The sequence below is a fragment of the Protopterus annectens genome, chromosome 9.part0 (genome assembly GCF_019279795.1).
Source record: "Protopterus annectens isolate FY-2018-M chromosome 9.part0, PAN1.0, whole genome shotgun sequence".
NCBI classification, from domain to species: Eukaryota; Metazoa; Chordata; order Ceratodontiformes; family Protopteridae; genus Protopterus; species Protopterus annectens.
Genome location: NC_056743.1, coordinates 1,547,879,603 through 1,547,901,981, shown reverse-complemented (window position 1 = coordinate 1,547,901,981; position 22,379 = coordinate 1,547,879,603).

Here is a 22,379-nt window from a genome sequence, read left to right as displayed (position 1 = left end):
TAGTGTCCCTAGCTCCGTGTTCCTGAGGAACTCAGGGGAGAACGTTCCTGAGCACAGTGGAACCAAAGGTTGCCCTGTCCCTAGAAATCCTGTCCACTTTGTAATGAGAAATGAAGGTATGTGGTTTAGACCAAGTGGCAGCCGCACAAATAGTGTCTAACGGCAGGCGAGCTGCATGAGCCAGGGATGTAGATACTGATCTTGTAGAGTGCCCTTTGGGCTTGACAGGTAAAGTTTGCTCAGAGGCAGTATAAACAAAAATAATACAATCAGAAAGCCATTTGGACAGGGTTCGTTTTGTAACTGCCATACCCATCTTGATGTCTGAGAAGGCCACAAAGAGCTGGTCTGTTTTCCTGTGATCCTTTGTTCTGTCCAAGTAAAATCTGAGTTGTCTATGAACATCTAACTTGTGTAACATATATTCCAATTTATTGGAGTGGTTCTTGAAAAATGTGGGCAGTTCAATGGACTGATTAATATTATTAACGGAGCAAACCTTGGGAAGAAAGGATGGATTAGTGCGAAGGGATACCCTGTCAGGGTGAAAAATCAAATAAGGATGGTTGACCGAAAGAGCTTGAAGCTCTGATACCCGCCTAGCCAATGTGATAGCCACCAGAAAAAGGGTCTTCCATGACAAAAACTTTAAAGGACAGGAAGAGGCTGGTTCAAAAGGTGGTAGCATCAGCTGTGACAAAAGAAGGTTCAAGTTCCAAGGTGAAGTAGGACTTCTAACTGGTGGTCTAATATGGAAAGATCCTTTTAGAAAGGCCTTACAAAGTCTGTGAGCCATAATAGGCGCCCCATTTTCTCCCACATGAAAATTTGATATGGCAGCTAATTGCACTTTCAAAGTGGCAGGAGAAGCCCCTTGGTGGAACAATTCGGTTAAAAACTCCAAGACCTTATTCAGAGGAGCTGCTAAGGGATCCAATTGTTGTGCAGTTGCCCAGTGCACAAAACGCTTCCATTTACTGGTGTAAATCCTTGTAGTGGATGCTTTATGAGAAGCCACCAGGATATTTTGAACTGTAGGAGATAGAAGATCAGACCTGGCTAAGAAGGGAAGCGGAGCAGCCAAGCTGCTAGTTTGAGGGAGAGAAGCGACGGGTGGGGAGCCCCTGACGAGTGGGTCAGTAGATCCGGCTCTGGGTCCAGGATCCAGGGTTCCCGCATTTGGTGTGCTAGAAGAAAGGGAAACCATATTTGACGAGGCCAGAATGGGGCAATGAGGATAATTGTCCTTTGCAGGTTGCTGGCTTTCTGTAGAAATTTTGAAATCAGGGGAACAGGAGGAAAAGCATACAGGAGACCCGGGGGCCAATCGTGAACCAGACCGTCCCTTGGGACTTCCCTGGAGGGTAATAGGGCAAAATAGCTTCTGCATTTGGCGTTCATTGGAGAAGCAAACAGATCGCAGGAAGGCTGGCCCCACTTGCGAAAAATCTCCTTCGCAACTGACTGTTTGAGGGACCACTCGTGAGGTAACAGGATGGCTCTGCTCAACCTGTCCGCTATGACGTTGGATAACCCCGGGATGTGCGTTGCTATCAGAAAGCGTCCCGTGGACTCCGCCCATTGCCAGATTCTCATGGCCTCTCTGCATAGTTGGTAAGACTTGGTTCCCCCTTGCTTGTTTATGTACCAGACTACAGACATGTTGTCTGTCTGGACTGCAATTGTCCCTAGAGGAAGAAGGGGAGCAAAGTGTTGCAACGCTAGAAACACTGCCCTCAACTCCAGAACATTGATGTGCAGATTGTATTCCAAATTGGTCCATTCGCCTTGGACTGTCTGTCCCTGAAATATGCCCCCCCACCCTATCAGGGAAGCCTCCGTGGTCACCGTTGCTGTCGGAGTGGGTAGCACAAATGGTCTTCCGCTGGAGAGATTGCAAGTCCGAAGCCACCAAGCCAGGTGCGATTTGCATATGTTTGTGATGTAGATTTTGTGTGTCAGGGGTAACTTTTGGAACGACCATTGTGCAAACAGTAGCCATTGAAGAACTCTCATGTGCAGTCTTCCCAAGGGTATCGCAATGAGAGAAGCTGCCATGAGACCCAAAACCTTCAGAACCAGTTTCGCTGGGGATTTTCTGGATGAAAGAAGAAGAGATATATGGTTTTGTAGGGAGGCTATCCTTTCTGGGGGAAGCCTTAGAATTAAGCAATGCGTATCCAATTCTGCTCCTATGAATGAGATATGCTGTGATGGCTGTAGTAAAGATTTTTCGAAATTTACGGAAATTCGAGATGAACACAAAGTTGTAGTGTGTAATCCCTGGCCTGAATCAGTCGGCCTTCGGTGGTGGCAGAAAGGAGCCAGTCGTCCAGATACGGAAACACCTGGAATCCGAGGCGTCTCAAGTGAGACGCTACCACTGCCATACATTTGGTGAAGACCCTGGGGCTGAGGTCAGACCAAAGGACAGGGCTCGAAACTGAAAGTGACTGGCTCCCAGCCGGAAGCGCAAGTGATCCCTGGACGCCCTGGCCATTTTGATGTGGTAGTATGCGTCCTTTAGATCTATTGAGCACATCCAGTCGTCCTTCTGTAAAAATGGAAGGATCGATTGAAGCGTGACCATTCAGAACTTTTCTTTCTTGATGAAGGTATTGAGTTTGCTTAGGTCCAGAATTGGCCTCCAGTCCCCTGTCTTTTTTGGAACTAAAAAGAACCTTGAGTAAGTTCCGAATCCTCTTTGGTCCGCTGGGACTGGTTGGATGACTCTTTTTTTCTAGCAGCTTTGAAATCTCTGTAGCTGCAGGGCCTCGCAGATGGGGCGGCACATCTGGGAGTCTTTTCTGTGGAATTGGGGGCAATAGGAAGGGAATTTTGTAGCCTCTGGTAACAACGCTTTCACCCAATTGTCTGATGTAAGATTTTGCCAGGCCTGAGGGTATAAAGCTAAGCGACCCCCGACTGCCTCCAGAGCAGGACAGTCGGGCCTCCTCTCAGGAGTGCTGAAAAGGTTTCCCGGGGAGTGTATCCCTGTCACCTTGGTTTTGCGGACCCCCTCTGCCGCCAGGGCGACGTCTTCCACCTCTACCCCCTCCTCTGCCTCTGGAGGGGGTATCACCCTGTGCGCCTGGAAAAGAACCCTGGGGTTTTCGAAACCACATTTTTCCACCACGTTGCCCTTTGGGGTATGGTCTGGATGGGGTGGAAAAACGGACTCCGACAGCAGACAGAGTCTTTCCCTCTTGCTCACACCGGGTAAGGGTCTCCTTTACTTTAGGGCCAAAGAGAGTGGCACCATCAAATGAGGCGTTAGTAAAGGAAGACTTGAAGGCTTCCGCAAATGAACATAAGTGCATCCAGGACTGTCTACGAAGAGCAATCGCTGAAGCTGCTGCCCTACTCGACCCTTCGGCTGCGTATGAGATCAGCCTCATGGACGAGTTTACAATAGAAGTAAGGGTATTGAGATGTGCTGTAACCTTCTCTGAGACAGCAGCATCTGTAGTACCCTGGAGGGTATCTCCCAACTCTTTGATTAGATCCCTCTGTAGCCGTGTAAAATGGGTCAAATAGTTCAGGGATCGCATAGAAAAAGCCGCTGAACTAAAAATGCGCTTCCCATATCTGTCCATAGTCCTAGAATCTCTATTAGGCGGATGGACAGATGAGGAAGACTCCGACATCTCCTTTTTCGTGGCCGCTGCCACCACCATAGCGTCCACTGGCACTCCCTTTGTCAGATAAGCCTTATCTTGGGGGGCAGTAATAAATTTGTTAGGCTTTCTAGGGACTGGTTCCACCGTGTCAGGTGTCTCCCACGCCCTTCGAGCAATCAGCTCCATTAACTCATCGAAGGGCGGAGTGACCCAGGAGGAGGAAGGGCGAGCACCGAATGCCTTCAGCAAGACTGACTCATCCTCAGAAGGGGGGAGGGATTGCCAATCACCTCTCTGCTTTAGGATCTCCAGGATGTCAGAAAAGGAGACATCCTCCGAGGGTGACTTTGGGGACCCTTCTGACTCATCTAAGTCAGTGTCCGATGTCAATGATTCTTGTGGAGAATCTAAGTGTCTCCTCTTACACAATCTTTCCTCGGAACTTCCTCGGGGGGGGGGGGCATCCGAAGAAGCCTCCGAGGAAGAAGGGGCACCCTCTAGGGGTGGCTGAGACACTGGTGCTCGACGCTTAGATGTAGCCATGGGTGCAGAGGAGGATAACGGCCCTTTATGGGAAGGAGAAGCTGTTTCTGCTGAAGTGGTTGTCTGAACAGACAACACCTTCCTCATGAGTTCGAAGGCCCCCGGGTCCTGAGTCGAGGTATCCCCCGGTTCCGAAGAAGTCAGAGGAATTCTCGAGACAGGCACCGAAGGCATCGACCCCGAGGACGGAGCCGAGTCGATCCGAGCCGAGGCCCCGAGAGGGAGCGTCGGAACCGAAACATCGGTCCGACTCTCAGTCCCGGACCCAAGGATGGATCTTCGGCTCCGAGACTCCGGTACTGGATCCGATGGAGTCAAGGTGAACGGTACCGACCGAGAAAAGGACGGCTCTGGTACCGAGGGCTCCACAATCACCAGGTCAGCCTCTCCCGGCTCCGAAGACTGGATAGGCCTCGGAGGAGGAACAGGTGGAGATAAGGGAAGGCCTTCGAGTCTCGACACCAACTGGGAGGAGACAGAGATGAGTTTGGACAAGGCTGTATTCTCCATCAATTTCTGCACCACGCGGTCTACATCGGTGTCGGAGAGGGGCCTGGAAGAACGCGTCGAAGGAATCGAAGACGGAGCCGACCTCAAAAGCGCAGGAGGAGGAAGCTCCATCACCGGTTCCAAGACTCGAGGCTCGGTAACTGACAACAGTTCAACACTCGGCCCCGAAGTCTGTGGAACCGGTGATCGAACTTTGAATGAAGAGCTCGGAGCCGATGACTTGGGCTCCGACGTCTTCGATTCCTTCGAGGATTTAGATGCCTGGTCTGATGCATCCAGAGCCTCTTGGAATGCAGGCTTCAAAAGACCCCTATCCATAAGTTTCCTGCGCCTATCTGTCATGACCCTTCCACTGAAAGAATGACAGATGGAGCAGTCTTCCTGCAGATGGAGAGGGCCAAGACAGTAGACGCAGGAACTATGATTGTCTGTGACAGACATCTTCTGTCCACATTGGCACCGTTTGAAGCCTGATTTAGCTTTTTCTGACATGATAACAAATTCCAATCCAGAAACAGTGACAAGCCAGTAGTAAATGTCAAATCCAGTAAAGAAAGTCAAAGCCAGTAATATTTGTCAAATCCTGATACTTAAGTCACATCCAATAGTCAAATCCAGTTAAGGGTGGGGTAGGCCCCAAGGGAAAACTCAAAAAGTATACAAAAGTATATAAAATTTATATACGGAACCGAGAAACCCTCGATACACTACTCACACATATACACAGTCAATCTGAGAAATCTGTATACAAAAAATAATGAAAGAATTATAAGAAATAATCAATCTTAGCTTTCAGGTGGTCCGAGCTCATCAAAATGATGCGATCTTTGCAGCGGCAAACTAGATCTGAGGTAAAGGCAGAGGGGGATTGTGGGAGTTAGGTTGGTCTCGAGCTTCTTCTCGATGCAGAGCTTTGTCAAGCGGCCGACACGGAGCCGAGGATCGGCTCCGAACCCAGGTGTAAGAACAAACGGCGAGATTGAACACTCTCACATCTAGTTATTCAGGACGGTTGAGAGGTCTGCATACAGACATACTTCCAAATAACCAAAAAAAAAACTCAAAATGTTATTGTATCATAACAGGGTGCACCCAGCTAAAATCAGTGCTTTGTGATTAGAATAATACACCTTGGTTAGCAAATGCAGACAAATGTATTTACGTATGAATACATTTTAAACTGCCCATGGTTTATACTTCTCATTAAGTCAGAAAGAGTGTAGTTAGTGCCTCGTCAGTATGAATATTGCCATTTGCACCTCAGCTGGCACCTATACCCTGGTACAAGATGAAAGAACTATAGCCAAGGATGATGTAAATGCAAACTAATTTAAACTCCCCTTACTACACACTTTGCTGGGGGGAGGCGTGACTAGAATATATAGCTATTTTTTTGTATAATTTGAGTCAACATTTTAGTTAATGTGATAAACTTTAAGAAAGTGTGAAGACTGCAATCTGCAGAAAAGCCTTAAAATACTGTACCATACAATTTTAAATCCATGGTTTACAAGCCTGTAACATAGAAGGAAGTGGTGTGGAAAAATGACAGTGAGCACCTGTGATCTCACAAATATCAACTGCTCAGGCAGACAGTTGTAGAAACAGATTCTGGAGTGAGGGGAAACACATTCATTTGAATTATTATCTCATCACACTGTAAGAACCAAAAGCTCATGCGTTGGTTTAGATTGGGTTGAGCTTACCTAAACTGGCACCACTTGATGGTCTGAAGTACAGATGCATAGCACATGAATATTTTTCAAGAAATCAAGAATTTTATGGTTCTGCAATGTGCTAACCAGTGCATATACAGTTTATATGGGTCTATATTAAAAAGTCGACAAGTCATAAAATCGACAATCACTTGTTCGACACGAAAACAACGACAATTCAGATAAACGAAACCTCAAATGAACGACTTTTAATTGTTCGACAAGGAAATGTTTTATAAAGAAATGCTTGTTTAAACTACACAACAAAGTGAGTAAACTATACCACTTACAAACATTTAAACTTTGTATAACTGAAGTAAGTAAACTCTGCTTCAGTTGTAACTATTAAATAAATATAATTATTTTGTTAGCAAATACAAATGAAGTGCACAAGTTAAATACTCGCGTTGTTGAGCGCGGTACGCGCTCTGTACCGTAGACAACATGGCGAATACACAAATGAGTAGTGCTGGAGAAATAGGATGTATATATCATACCGTACAATCACAGAAAATGAAACCAATGTTAGTAACTGATAACTACTTGTACTACCTAGAACGTACAACTCAAAGTAAGAGATATTGGGCTTGTAAATATAAGATTACAGAGCATTGTAAGGGTAGAGCTGTTACTCTGTATTTGTCGAATGGCGATAAACTGGAGAAATCAGTTGCACATTCTCATGCTGCAGACCCGGGGGAATTGCAACGATATGTTGTCTGTAGTGATGTAAAATGTAGAGCTACTATGGCTAAGGACACACCAGCACTAATAGTGGACGATGCTTTAGCATCCACCTCTTTAGCTACCATTGACTGTCTCCCTCATAGAACAGCACTGTTACAGCAAGTAAATCGCGTTAGACGTGGTAAAAGCGGATTAAATAAAAAGTCTCAATTAACACTTGATAATATAGACTAAGTTGAAAAGTGGTTCATTTCTAAGTAAACAAAACAAAAAGTACCAGTGGAGTAAACAGACACGGCTCCTCTTACTTTCACAGTTTTAATGATGGAAATGTCACAGAACACCACAGTCAGCACGAAAATCCGCAAAACAGCTCCAATGTCTGAATAACATCAAGATGTTATTTAGACATTGGAGCTGTTTTGTGGATTTTCGTGCTGACTGTGGTGTTCTGTGACATTTCCGTCATTAAAACTGTGAAAGTAAGAGGAGCCGTGTCTGTTTACTCCACTGGTACTTTTTGTTTTGTTTGGTCGTGATTTTTTCGAGTGCTAGCCTCCATTGTCTTTTTCATTTCTAAGTAAAGCCATGTTAGACAAAGTGAGTGACACAAGAGTAGTAGTATTCACTACTGTAGATAGTTTTCTGTTACTGTTTTCCGTGTATACCAACTGCTTTGTGTTCCATTATAGGGCGAAGTGTTAACATAACGATAGTGTATCATATAGCACACTGTTGTCGGATATTTCATTTTGAGTTTTCGAAGAAGTGAAATTCGTTCATTTGAAGTTTCGTTTATTTGAATTGTCGTCGTTTTCGGGTCGAACAAGTAAATGTCGATGTTATGATTTGTCGACTTTCTGATATAGACCCGTTTATATATATAATGTATAATGCTGGTTTTATACTTATGAAGCAGCTTTACAGCATCCATACTAATTAAAATATACAGTGGTGAGAAATGTTTCAAAGCAGTCTTAAGTAAGATGAGCATTTCAGTAAGATACGCTGATTTTCTTTTTTTAAATGTGTATTTTATAAGTAACCACAGTCTGTTTAGGTTCTGTGAAAAATGTGTATATGAGGTACAATGAAAAAGAAGTTATGTACTCACCATAACGTTACATTTTTGTAGTCCATCTCACCTTTTATTCTTACATATGGGTTCGGAGCCAATCCTCGGCTCCGACTCGGCCGATTTCAAAGCTCGAAGTCTGTAAGTTGGCTCATGGCAAGGTAGGTATCCCATAATGCACTCGTAAGAATCCCCAGATCTTGTTTGCTGCCATCTATAAAAATGATATAAAGTATTTCCACAAGGAAAAACAAAGATGAAAGGTCTCCAACCCTAAGGAAGATAGACACTATCTTGTCTCCAGATCCTCCAAGGATACATGGACGGGGGTAGGTGGGTTGGTTCATAAGAATGAAGGGCGAGATGGACTACAAACATGGAACGTTATGGTGAGTACATAACTTCTTTATGTTCTGTAGTCCTATCTCGCCTTCATTCTTACATATGGAACAGCATCCCTAGCACCTTTTCTTGGTGGCTCAGGGGAATATACTCCTAGGAATCGTGGAACCAAAGGAGGCTCTACCCCTGGAGGTTAAGTCCAATTTGTAATGAGTAATAAAAGTATGAGGGGTAGCCCAAGTTGCTGCTGCACATATACTGTCCATTGGAATTCTGGCTTGAAAAGCAGTAGATTTAGATACAGATCTGGTGGAATGCGCTTTAATTTTGAATGGGAGATGTCATTAGAAGAGTAAATAAAAGATATGCAATTTGAAATCCAGTTTGATAACGTTATCTTGGAAACTGGCATTCCTTTTCTCGTCTCTGAGGAAGATACAAATAATTGGTCTGATCTCCTAAATTCTTTGGTTCTATGTAGATAGAACCTTAACTGTCTGTGTACATCAAGTTGATGAAAAAAGAAGTTATGTACCTACCATAACGTTCCATGTTAGTTGTCTTCATCTCGCCTTCCTTCTTTCTGGTTGGGATCAGAGCCGATCCTCGGCTCCGACTCGGCCATCTTCAATAGCTCGAGAGCTGTTTACTGGCTCGTGGTTACCCCTTATCCCATAATGCCTAGCGATAGCTACCCAGATCTCGTTTGGAATAGCTAACTCCAGACATAACAAAAGAATAAACCAGTCAAAAGATCAGTTGACTATACCTGCCATATTCTCGAAGTCAATAGAGGAAACAAGAGAACACACAGCCAGTGAAACAGAAAAAAACTCCTCTCAGTCCACTAGGACCGGGGGACAGAGGGTGGGACGCAAGAAGGAAGGCGAGATGAAGACAACTAACATGAAACATTATGGTAGGTACATAACTTCTTTATGTTAAGTTGTCTATCTCGCCTTCGTTCTTGCTGGTTTGGACAGCGTCCCTAGCACCTAAAATCCTGGGTAGCTCAGTGGAACAGACTCTTCAGAACAGTGGAACCAAAGTCAGCTCTGCTCCTGGAGACCATATCCAACTTGTAATGAGAAATAAAGGTATGAGGGTTTGCCCACATGGCAGCTGCACAGATGGAATCCATGGGCAACCTAGACTGGAAGGCTACAGAGGTGGCCAAGGCCCTAGTAGAATGACCTTTCAGTTTAATAGCTAACTCTTTGTTCCTTAACTGATAAATGAAAGAAATAGTGTGTGACAATCATCTGGACAAGGTTACCTTGGAAACTGGGAGACCTTGTTTGCCCAAGGCATAAGAAAGGAATAGTTGGTCCGACTTCCTTACTTCTTTAGTTCTGTGCAAGTAAAAACGCAATTGCCTATGAACGTCCAATTGGTGTAGTTTGTACTCTGCCTTGTTGGTATGATTAGGGAAAAACACAGGAAGATCTATAGATTGGTTTAAATTATTTTCTGAGCAGACTTTAGGGAGAAAAGAAGGATTAGTCTTCAGAGCAACCCTGTCCTTATGAAAAACCAAGTATGGAGGATGAACACATAGCACCTGAAGTTCGGAGACACGTCTGGCTTAAGTAATAGCTACCACAAAGAGTGTCTTCCAAGATAGAAACTTGGACATTTCTGGTTCAGAAGGGGGCAGAATTAAGGAGGTTAGGACTAAATTAAGGTCCCAAGGAGGAGGGGGATCTCTCAATGGAGGCCTAAGAAGAGTTGTCCCTCTCAAAAAAAGCTTTACAGAGCCTATGAGACATAATGTTAGAGTTCGAAAAACCAACATGAAAGTTAGAAATGGCCGCCATTTGTATCCTGATCATAGCAGAAGCGGACCCGAAGTGAAACAGTTGTGCTAGGAATTCCAGGATTTCATGGACTGGGGTTGAAAAGGGATCCACATTCCTAGTCTTTGCCCAACAAGAAAAACGTTTCCATTTGCTAGCATAAGTTTTCCTCGTTGTAGTCTTGTGAGAGGAGACGATAATGTCACGGACTGCTGGGGAAATGCTGAGAAGCCTGGCTAAGGTTGGAAGTGGAGCAACCAAGCTGTGAGCTGGAGAGTTTTGAGGGATTGATGCAACCCGCCTGACGGATGAACCAGGAGGTCTGGAACTGGGTTCAGAGTCCAGGGTTGATCGAGAAGGTAACGGTGCAGGAACTGGAACCATATCTGTTGAGACCAGTAGGGGGCAATGTGGATCATCTTGCAACCCAACGGTATTGCTTTCTGTATAAGTTTGGGTATCAGGAGGAATGGAGGAAAGGCATAAAGAAGTCCCTGGGGTCAATCATTGACTAGAGCGTCTCTGGGTATGTGACCCGGAAGCGGAAGAAGGGAGTAGTAGTTGCTGCATTTGCTGTTGAAGGGGGTGGCAAAGAGATTGCAGCAAGGCTGTCCCCATTTGTGGAAAACAAGATTCGCAACTTCCTGATTCAGAGACCACTCGTGAGGCATGAGGATAGCTCTGCTGAGCCTGTCAGCTATGATGATGGATCTCCCGGGGATGTGCGTTGCAATCAGAAAACTTTGGGAGGAAATCACCCACTGCCAAAGTCTGAGTGCTTCTTGACACAGGGGGTAGGATCTGGTTCCGCCCTGCTTGTTGATGTACCACACCACTGACATGTTGTCCGTTTGACTAGCAATGGTCCCAGAAGGAAGAGAGTCTTGAAGGGCTTGCAATGCCAGGAGCACGGCTCTCATTTCCAGGACATTTATGTGCAGATGGTATTCGTGAGGTTGCCACGTGCCTTGGACTGTCCTGCCCAGATAATGCCCCCACCCAACCCTATCAGGGAGGTGTCTGTCGTCACTGTGGCTACCGGAGGGGGTTGTATGAAAGGTCTGCCTTGAGTAACTAGTGGGGAGACCATCCACCAAGAAAGATGTCTTTTGCATGCATCCGTGATCATGATCATGTAAGTCATGGGTAGCTCTTGGAAAGACCACTGCGTCAACAAAAGCCACTGAAGAATTCTCATATGAAAGCACGCTAGTGGGATTAGAAGAATGGCTGCTGCCATGGAACCCAAAGTTTGAAGGACGTACCTGACTTGGATCCTTTTGCTCTGCATCAGAACCTGTACCTGCTGATGGATTGCGGACACCCTTTCTAGTGGTAGCCTTGCAAACATATCCCTTGTGTCTACTTCTGCTCCTATGTAAGTGATAGATTGACAGGGCAACAAGGCAGATTTTTCGAAATTTATTGTAATGCCGAGCTGGGAGCAGATTGTGATTGTGTAGTCCTGTGCTTGTATGAGTTGATGCCTGGTGGGAGCAGTAAGGAGTCAGTCGTCTAGATACGGAAACACCTGGAATCCATGACGCCTCAGGTGAGCCATGACCACTACCATACATTTGGTGAACACCCTGGGGGCTGTGGTGAGACCAAAGGGCAGAGCTCTGAACTGATAATGACTGGCCCCCAGCCGGAAGTGAAGATATCTCCTGGAGCGCCTGTCCATCTTTATATGGTAGTATGCGTCCTGAAGATTTATCGAGCACATCCAATTGTCCTGACCCAGAAAGGGTAGAATGGACTGTAGCGTGACCATCTGAAACTTTGTTCTTTGCACAGACCTGTTTAGTCTGCTGAGATCCAGAATCGGTCTCCAGTCCCCCGTCTTTTTTGGTACTAAAAAGAACCTCGAGTAAGTTCCGGATCCGTGCTGGTCTGCCGGGACTTCCTGGATGGCTCTTTTTTCTAGCAGTTTTGAAACGTCTATTACTGCTTGCTCCTTCAGATTGGGTGGAATATCTGGAAGGGTCTTCTTTGACTGTAAAGGGGGTTGATGGAAGGGAACTTTGTAACCTCCAGATATGACAGACCGTACCCATCTGTCTTGTGTTACTTTGCCAGGCTTTTGGGTACAGCAAAAGTCTTCCCCAGACTGCCTCCAGAGTTGAGCAGCTGGGCAACCCTTCAGGGATGCTGGAAGGGCTTATCAGAGAAGGATTCTCTGTTGCCCTGGTTCTGCGGACCCCCTCTGCCACGAGGTGGCATCTATTATTATCATTTCCCCCTCTGCCTCTGGAGGAAAAATCACTACGTATGTCAGGCAAGGCTCCCTGAGATTTATGGAACCACATCTTCCAACTCTTCTGACCCTTGGGGTAAGGTCTAGAGGGAGTGGAAAAATGGACTCCCACGGCAGAGAGAGTCCTGCCTTCTTGCTCATACCTAGTCAAAGTGTCTTTCACCTGTGGCCCAAAAAGAAAGGAACCATCAAAGGGAGTGTTGAAGGACGCTTGCAAGGGTTCCACAAAGTTACACAGCCGCATCCAGGCATGTCTCCTAAGGGCCACCCCGGTACCTGCGGCTCTACTCGCCCCATCGTCTGCATAGGAAATGAGCCTCATGGAGGAGTTAACAACCGAATTAAGCGTCACTAGCTGGGAAGCTACCTTGGCTTGTGCTCCCTCAGCTGTTGGATATTGGAGGGCATCTCCGAGCTCTTTAAGGAGATCCCTTTGAAGTCGGATAAAATGACACAGGTAGTTCAGTGACCTCATAGAGAAGGTCGCTGAAGCGAACATTCCCTTCCCATATCTGTCCATCGTCCTAGACTCCTTGTTAGGGGGATGGACAGATGAAGAGGTTTCCGCTAACTCTTTTTTGGTGGCTGCTGCTACCACCATAGCATCAACAGGGACACCTTTCGAAAGGAACTGCTTATCCTGGGGTGCTGTAATGAATTTACTAGGTCTCCTCGGAGTTGGTTCCACTGTATCCGGAGCTGACCAAGCCTTTCGAGCCACCACTGTCATAAGTGGATCGAAAGGTGGAGACACCCAGGAGGTGGAAGGTCGAGAACTGAAGGCATCCAGAAATACAGACTCATCCTCAGAAGAGGCTAGGGGATTCCAGTTCCCCCTCTGCTTAAGCATTTCTAGGATGTTTGAGAAGGAAACATCTTCAGAGGGGGATCTCGGGGACCTTTCCGAATCATCTAAGTCTGTATCAGAAGTGACAGACTCGGGGGAGTCAATGTGCTTCCTCTTACACTTTTTCTTCTGAGGGGGCAATTCTGAGTGATCAGGAGAGGCCTCAGAAGAGAAGGAAACACCCAATAGAGTGTCCTGGAGCATCGGTTCCCTACGCTTAGGGTCTGGAGGAGGAGCAGAGGTTGGCACAGGCACTACAGGGGACGGAGCCGGTGGGGCTGATAGTGGAGCTGACTCAGGGGACAGCATACTCCGCATGACATCGAAGGCGTCCCTGCCACGATGCAGAGAAAGCTCCGGTTCCGAATAAATAGGAATCTTTCTCCGCACCGAGGGGGACGGCTCAGAGGCCGATGTTGGAGCCGAGCTCACCTGCACCGAAGCTCCGAGAGGGAGAATGGGGTCGGACAAGGGTCCGATGCCACTCACCCCATCGGAGCCGACGAAGGAGCCCCGGCACCCAGATCCCTTGATGGAAGGTACCATCGAGGGAATCAGAGCCGAAGTGGGAACCGAAGGAGATAGAGTTATCGGGAGCCGATGATTCCACTACTCGAACCCCAACGAACTCCGGCTCCAAACTCATTGGAGTCGGAGGAGGAACATTAAGAGAAGTGGATGGAGCCGATACCTGTTGAGGAGGGCTGGACAAAAATTTAGCTAGTGCCTGCGACTTTAGCAACCTACTGAACACTCTCTCCACATCATGATCCGACAGTCTAGAGGATCGAGAGGAGTGAGAGGATCAGTGACTACGCTCACTCTGAAGTAAAGCAGACCGAGGAGCCGAATGCACAGACTCTAGTGAAGGGGACCTCAGCCTCTTGTGGCTCCATGACAGCTCCGAAGCCTCTGATGGAGCCAATGGGGAGATTATCTTGGTGCTAGCCGGCACCGACGTAGAAGGTAAATCCTGAACCGAAGATGGGTCCGAACTTGGAGCCGATGGCTTAGTCGATTTAGGGGATTTCACTGGCTGTGAGCTCTTGGACAGTGAATCCTGGGGTTTTAAAAGACCCCTAAGAATCAGTTTATTCTTACGCTCCTGCAGGACTCTTGGACTAAAGGCATGGCAAACAGAGGATCGAGAGGAGTGAGAGGATCAGTGACTACGCTCACTCTGAAGTAAAGCAGACCGAAGAGCCGAATGCACATTTATTTTTTAAAAGATAATAGGAAAGCCTCTAATTTAAATGGCTAGCCTATAAGAAAAAAGTAGAAGGAAAGCCTCTAACTTAAACAGCTAACCTGACAAGAAGATGGGGGGGGGGGGGACTCTCAAACCATTAAATCCAAGAACTCGGGTTGAGATGCTCTCTATGCCAACTCCATAGGAAAACCCTGGAATTCCCTTCCAAACAACCTAAGACTTATGACCTCGCTTAATCAATTCAAAAATAATCTCAAAGAATTCCTAAACTCACACTGGTTATGTCCTTGTCCTAAACCAGGCTAAACCCGACAAAACAACTACCACCCTAGTCTCTTCACCTTCTTAGGGACCATAATCTTCAACCTCGCTGTTTCTCTATGCACCCATGTTTTGAAACTAATCTCCTTCTCATATGAATGTTAAATTAGTAACATGTATTGACTGCTGTCTTCTTTTATACTTATGTTAATACTATTTTCTTTGAATGTAAATGTATTGTTGTCCTCTCATTATGTTGGAGCTTTTCTCCCCGGGCCTCTACTGAAAAGGGACATGTATCCAGCTGGACTAGCCCGGTCAACAAATGTAAAATAAAATAAAATAAAATAAATAAATAAAAATAGAACAAGAGTCCTGCAGGTGTACAGCGCCTAAACAATAGACGCAAGAAGTGTGCCCATCTGTCAGAGACATTTTCTGACAGCATGTCACACTTCTTGAACCCAGAAACCTTGGATTCCTTTGACATCATTTACAGTAGAAAGAAACCAATTATGACAACAATAACAAGAAGCAATATACAGTCTACAAAAAAACACACCTACTAGAAGACTATAGCTAAAGGTTTTTTTTTTTTTTTTTTTTTAAAAGATAATAGGAAAGCCTCTAATTTAAAAGGCTAGCCTATAAGAAAAAAGTAGAAGGAAAGCCTCTAACTTAAACAGCTAACCTGACAAGAAGATGGGGGGGGGGGGACTCTCTAAGTTAAACGAGTTCTACAAAAAGGGGGATACTATAAGGTAAACAATTATCTATCACATAAACAAACTATCGCTTATAATAAAATACTAGAAAAATTAAATTCTAGTGAAAAAGTTACACAAAAAACTCAATACAAGCCTGAGCCAGAAAAACGACACCTCGCAGCTGAAGCGGCAAATGAGATCTGGGTAGCTATCGCTAGGCATTATGGTATAAGGGGTAGCCTCGAGCCAGTAAACAGCTCTCGAGCTATTGAAGATGGCCTAGTCAGCTCCGATCCCAACCAGCAGGAACGAAGGCGAGATAGACAACTTAACATCTTATGTTCCGCTTTGTTTGTATGATTTGGAAAAAAGACTGGCAGTTCAATAGTTTGATTAATGTTTGATTGTGAACAAATCTTGGGGACGAAGGAAGGATTAGTGCGAAGGGAAACTGTCTCTATGAATTATCGGGTACCTGTCAAATCTTCAAACGCTCAAAATTTCAAACATTACATGGTCGAGACCAAACGTTCGAAATTTTGAGTGCTCGAAGATAGACTTTCAATGGCACCATACGGTGCAGATAGGGAGAATTTCCCTTTTCTGCACTGAAGTGCGGTCTCGGAGTTGGTATATCTAAGTGGGGGGGGGGCACAGCCCCCCACGTGCAGGGGTGCATGGGGGCTTGCCTCCCTGTCTACACAGTTAAAGTGTTTTCTTCTGTTTTCTTTTTTTTTTTTATGTTCGAACATCCAAATGTCGAACATTTGGTCTCGACCATATAATGTTCGACATTTTGGATGTTCGAACATTTAACATAGACCCGAAATATCAAGTAAGGAGGTTTGGCTGAAAGTGCTTACAGCTCTGACACTCTTCTGGCGGGATGTAATGGCTACCAGAAAAATGGTCTTCTATGAGAGGAACTTTAAATCACATGTATGTGAAGGTTCAAAAGGTGGTGAGGTAAGCTTTGAAAGAACAAAATTTAGATCCCAGGGAGATATAGGTTCTTGAAAAGGAGGTCTTAGTAAGGTAGCGCCTTTCAATGTTGTCCCAAATGAAAATTGGAGATAGCTGCTAATTGAACTTTGACTATAGCAGCAGCTGATCCCTGATGAAAAAGTTTGGTTAGAAATTCTAACACTAAGGGAATGGAGGCTGTGTATGGATCTATGTTCTTAGCTTGTGCCCAGAGAGAAAATCTTTTCCATTTGCTAGCGGTCAGTTTTCTCGTAGAAGGTTTATGAGAAGATGTCAGGATATGTGTAACCGCAGGGGAGAAATCATGAAGCTTGACTAGGGATGGAAGTGGAGCAGCCATACTGTCAAGTTGATGGTGTGGAGACAGGGATGGAAAGTGCCTGACATATGTGTCAGAAGGTCTGGTACTGGGTCCAGAGTCCATAAATCGTCCAGAAGGTGAGGCCTGAGAAAAGGGAACCAAATCTGACAAGGCCAGTAAAGAGTGATGAGAATCATTCTGCTTCCCAAAGTCTTTGCTTTCTGGATCACTTTCGATATTAGCCGAAAGGGAGGAAAAGCATAAAGAAGTCCCGAGGGCCAACTGTGGATGAGTGCGTCTCTCGGTGTCTCCCCCTGGGGGTGGGGGATAAGGGTGAAGTAGCTGCTGCATTTGGTGTTCATTGGGGGTAGCAAACAGATCGCAGCAAGGCTGTCCCTATTTGCGGAAAATCTGTTCCGCTACTTTCTGATTGAGAGACCACTCGTGAGGCATTAAGATTGCCCTGCTGAGCTTGTTGGCTATCAAACTGGTTCTCCCCAGGATATGCGTTGCAACTAGAAAGCGTTGGGCAGATATCACCCACTGTCAGACACGTACAGCCTCTCGACATAGGGGGCAATATCTGGTTCCCCCTTGTTTGTTTATATACCATACCAATGACATACTCTCTGACTGGATTGCTATCGTCCCTAGAGGAAGAAAGTCGTGAAGTGCTTGCAACACTAGTAGCACTGCTCTCATCTCTAAAACACTGATATGCAAGTGAGCCTCATGTTCTTGCCATGTGCCTTGGACTGTCCTTCCTAGATAATGCCCCCCCCCCACCCTATCTGGGAGGCATCCGTGGTCACAGCAGCAACGGGTGAATAGTCTCCCTACTGTTAGTTGATTGGACTGAATCCACCAACGAAGGTCTTTTTTTGCAAGATTCCGTTATTAAAATGGAATGAGACAGAGGTAGTCATTGAAGAGACCACTGGGAAAAGAGTAGCCGTTGTACAATTCTCATATGTAGTCTGGCTAGCAGACCTAAAGTTATAGTAGAGACCATTGTTCCTAGAAGTTTGAGCACTGTCTCCGCTTTGACCTTGTGTTGGGGAAGCAGGCTGCATATTTGTTGCCTTAGATTTTGCACTCTGTCTGAAGGAAGGCGAGCCATCATTGCAAATGTGTCTATTTCTATAAAAGTCACATATTGAGAGGGCAACAAGGGAGACTTTTCCCAATTTATAGCAATGCTTAGCTGAGTGCAGACTCGGATGGTTGAATCCCTGGCTTGTAGAAGTAGGTGCTTAGTGGTGGCAGTCAGGAGCCAGTCATCTAGGTACGGAAACACTTGGAATCCAAGACGTCTCAAGTGAGCCGTTACTACCGCCATGCATTTTGTGAACACCCTGGGGGCTGTGGTGAGACCAAAGGGCAGAGCACGAAATTGGTAATGACTGGCTCCCAGCCAGAAGCTTAATGACTCCTCAATGCTGTCCATTGGTAGTATGCATCTTGGAGATCTACGGAGCGCATCCAATTGTCTTTCCCTAACAGAGGGAGTGTAGACTGCAGTGTTACCAATAGGAACATGGGCTTCTTCACTGATCCGTTTAACTTGCCGAGATCCAAGATGGGCCTCCAGTCCCCTGTTTGTTTTGGAACTAAAAAGAATCTGGAGTAAGTTCGGAAGTGTAAATGACTCCTCGATGCTGTCCATTGGTAGTACGCATCTTGGAGGTCTACGGAGCACATCCAATTGTCTTTCCCTAACAGAGGGAGTGTAGACTGCAGTGTTACCACTCGGAACATGGACTCCTTCACTGATTCGTTTAACTTGCTGAGATCCAAGATCGGCCTCTAGTCCCCTGATTGTTTTGGCACTAAAAAGAATCTGGAGTAAGTTCCGAATCCTATCTGGTCTGCGGTCACGGTTTGGATGACTCTCTTTTGAAGCAACTTTTGGACTTCTGTAGTTGCTTGATCCCTGTGACTGGGTGGAACATCTGGGATTTTCTTTGTTAGATGGGGTGGAAAAAAGAAAGGTATGGAGTGTCCTCAGGAAATTATTCTTTGTACCTACTTGTCTTGTGTGATAGCGTGCCAGGCTTCTGGGTACAAAGATAAGCGACCCCCGACTGGCTCCAGAGAAGCGCAGTTGGGCCACACTTCAGGAGCGCTGATAGGGACATCCATGAAAGGAATCGCGGCCACCCTGGTTTTGCGGACCCCCCCCCCCCACCTCTAGGGTGATGTCTACTGTTATTTCCTCCTCCTCTGCCTCTGAAGAAGGAATCACCTTGTGTGTCTGGGAAAAATCTCTGAGATTTCTTGAACCACATTTTTCCGCCTCTCTGACCTTTAGGGTATGGTCTAGAAGGGACAGAAAAACGTACTCCCATGACAGAGAGAGTCTTCCCTTCCTGCTCGCATCTGGTGAGTGTGTCTTTTACCTTTGGTCCAAACAGAGAGGAACCATCAAAGGGGGTGTTGGTAAATGTAGATTTGAAGGGCTCCTCAAAGTTACATAAGCACATCCAGGAGTGTCTCCTAAGGGAAACTCCTGAACCCGCTTCCCTACTCGCTCCATCTGCTGCGTAAGATATCAGCCTCATGGAGGAGTTAACAATAGTGTGGACAACTGAGCAGTAACCTTCTCAGGGACTCCATCAGTTAAAGTACCTTGGAGACTATCTCCTAGCTCTTTTAGGAGATCTCTCTGAAGCCTAGTGAAATGGGTGAGGTAATTCAGTGATCTGAGTGTAAAAGCCACTAAAGAAAAAATACGCTTCCTGTATTTGTCCATCATTCGAGAATCTTTGTTTGGTGGGTGGACAGATGAGGAAGTTTCTGCTAGTTCCTTCTTAGTGGCTGCTGCCACCATCATAGCATCTACAGGCACACCTTTGGTTAAGAACTCTTTTTCTCTAGGAGCTGAAAGAAATTTGTTCGGCCTTCTGGGGACTGGTTCCACGGTATCAGGAGTTTCCCACACCTTTCGACTCACCAAATCTAACAGCTCATTGAAAGGTGGAGACACCCAAGAGGCTGAATGTTGAAACATGAAAGCCTTCAGGTACACTGACTCCTCATCAGAAGGGGTGATGGTGGGCCAGCCGCCTCTCTGTTTCGGATGTCTAGGATATCTACAAAGGAGATATCATCAGAGGATGACCTAGGGGATCCTTCTGACTCCTCGAGGTCACTGTCAGAGGTGATGGACTCATCAGGGGAGTCTACTCGCTTCCACTTGCAAGTTCTCTTCCAAGGAGGCTCCTCAGAAGAGTATTCTGGGGAAGTCTATGAAGACTGGGGGCCACCCAATGGGGGCTCCTGAGGCTGCGGGTCTCTGCTGTTAAGAGAGAGAGAGAGAGAGAGATGGTGCTGAGACAGAGGTTGGAGCTTGAGGGGGAAAGCATCAATACCCTTGTGTGGAGCTGAAGATCTAGACAGCACGCTCCTCATTATCTCGAAGGCAGATCTCTCCAGCTCCGAGGACACCACCAGTTCCAAGGAAGTAGAAGTAATCCTCGGCTCCAGAACAATCGGCTCCGAGGCAGATGTAGGATCTCAGCTCAGCTGAGTCGATGCACCGAGAGGTAGGCTCGGAACCGAAGAAGTTCGGGACCGAGCATCCCCGTCGAGGCCAACTGGTGACCTTTGGCTCCTAGACACAAGGGACGGCACCGAGACAGACAGCTGGGGTGCTGGAACTGATGCTTCCACAACAAACGGCACCGATAGCTCTGGCTCCAAAAGACCGACATGGCTCGGAGGAGGAACAGTAGCAGGTAATATGGCCTTAGACGGTTCCGGAACCGATTGGGTCGGAGCCGACAACAAATTTGCTAGCGCTGACGACTTCAAAAATCTAAGTACCCTCTCTTGACATCCTCCTCAAAAAGACTCTTGGAGGATCTGGAAGACAAGGTAGGGGATCGAGATCGCTGCAAAATTGGATATCTGAGTGTCAGGGATACCGGTAATAAATCTCTCGACTGGCTCCGAGGTATGGGTTCAGTTACCAGCTCTGAAAAACTTGGGGCCGAAAGTGGAATTCAATGTCAATAACCTGGACCAGCTTCGAAGGCAGAGGAGCCGAAGAGGTAGACGGTTTGTCCAGTTTAGCAATTTTATCTGGAGGTCCTGATTTAACAGTCAGTGTAGGAGACTGTCTTTTCACCGACTTGACCTTCTCTTTTTTAGAAGAGGAAGACCTGAATTAAGAGGAGGAAGAACTTGCTAAATCCTCCTCAAAGGAAGGTTTAATGAGACCTTTTCAAGATCAGTTTGTTCTTCCTTTCCTGGAGAATCCGGGAACTAAAAGAGTGGCAAAAGGTACATGTCTCCTGAAAATGTATGGCTCCCAAACAATAAACACAAATACTATGTCCGTCAATCAGGGACATTTTTTGTGAATATTTAAAACATTTTTGAACCCCGAAGGTTTATGATCTTTACACTCCTTAGACATACTGTCACAACAACAATCACAAAATATAAACGTAGAGGATAAAAGGAAGAGAGGACAAGGTTCTCTAACTTAAACAGGCCTAGCCCTGCTCAAAAAAATAACACAGAAGGGGAGACAACAGAGGACTAGGTCCTCTAACTTAAACGGGCCTAGCCCTGCTGAGGAAACAACACACAAGGAAAAAGGCAATAGAGGACTAGGTCCTCTAACTTAAACGGGCCTAGCCCTGAACAGAGGGGTAGGCAAGATGGAGAACAAATAAGCAACAGACAAAGGCTAGAATAGGTCCTAAATAAAAAATGGACCTATGCCTAAGAAAAATTTAGCAATAACCAGCACACAGAAAAGAAGGGATACCAGTAAGGAAAGGCCTGCGGAAGCGACAGCCAACAATTAGCAACAACAATTTGCAATAAAATTAAAAAAAACACACTAACTACTACAAGATAACTGTAAGCTATTAATACTGAATACTAAACTAACTATTATAGTCAAAAACAATCACTATAGAAAACTGAATAAGCAAAAAATTCCAATTTAACCATGGCCAAGAAAGATCACTTCTGAACTCGTAGATGCGGCAAACAAGATCTGGGGATTCTTACTAGTGCATTATGGGATACCTACCTTACCACGAGCCAACTTAAGAGACTTCAAGCTTTGTAATTGGCCGAGTCGGAGCCGACGATGGGCTCCGAACCCATATGTAAGAATGAAGGCAAGATAGGACTACAGAATATAGAATATTTTGAAAATGAAAATTAACACCATAAGAAAATGAAAGAACAAGAATGGCTATGACCAAAAGTACCCATGGTACTAGCACCTGCTATACCACTTCTCCCTCTAGCCTTCTTTCAGGAGTCCATTCTCTGTACAATAACCAAACATTTGTCTCAATCTGTGGACTCACCATGCCTTTACGGATCAAAAACCTCCATGGCTACCACCTTTAAGTTCTGTAGGGTAGGGTCTGACATCTGAACTTGTCTCAAGTCTTTCTTTGTGACACTCCCCAGATCCCTCACCAAAGTAGGTCTGGTATGATCTGGCAGTGGTGCCTCAAATTCAGAATTTCTACTAACACCTAACTCTCTCCTTGAA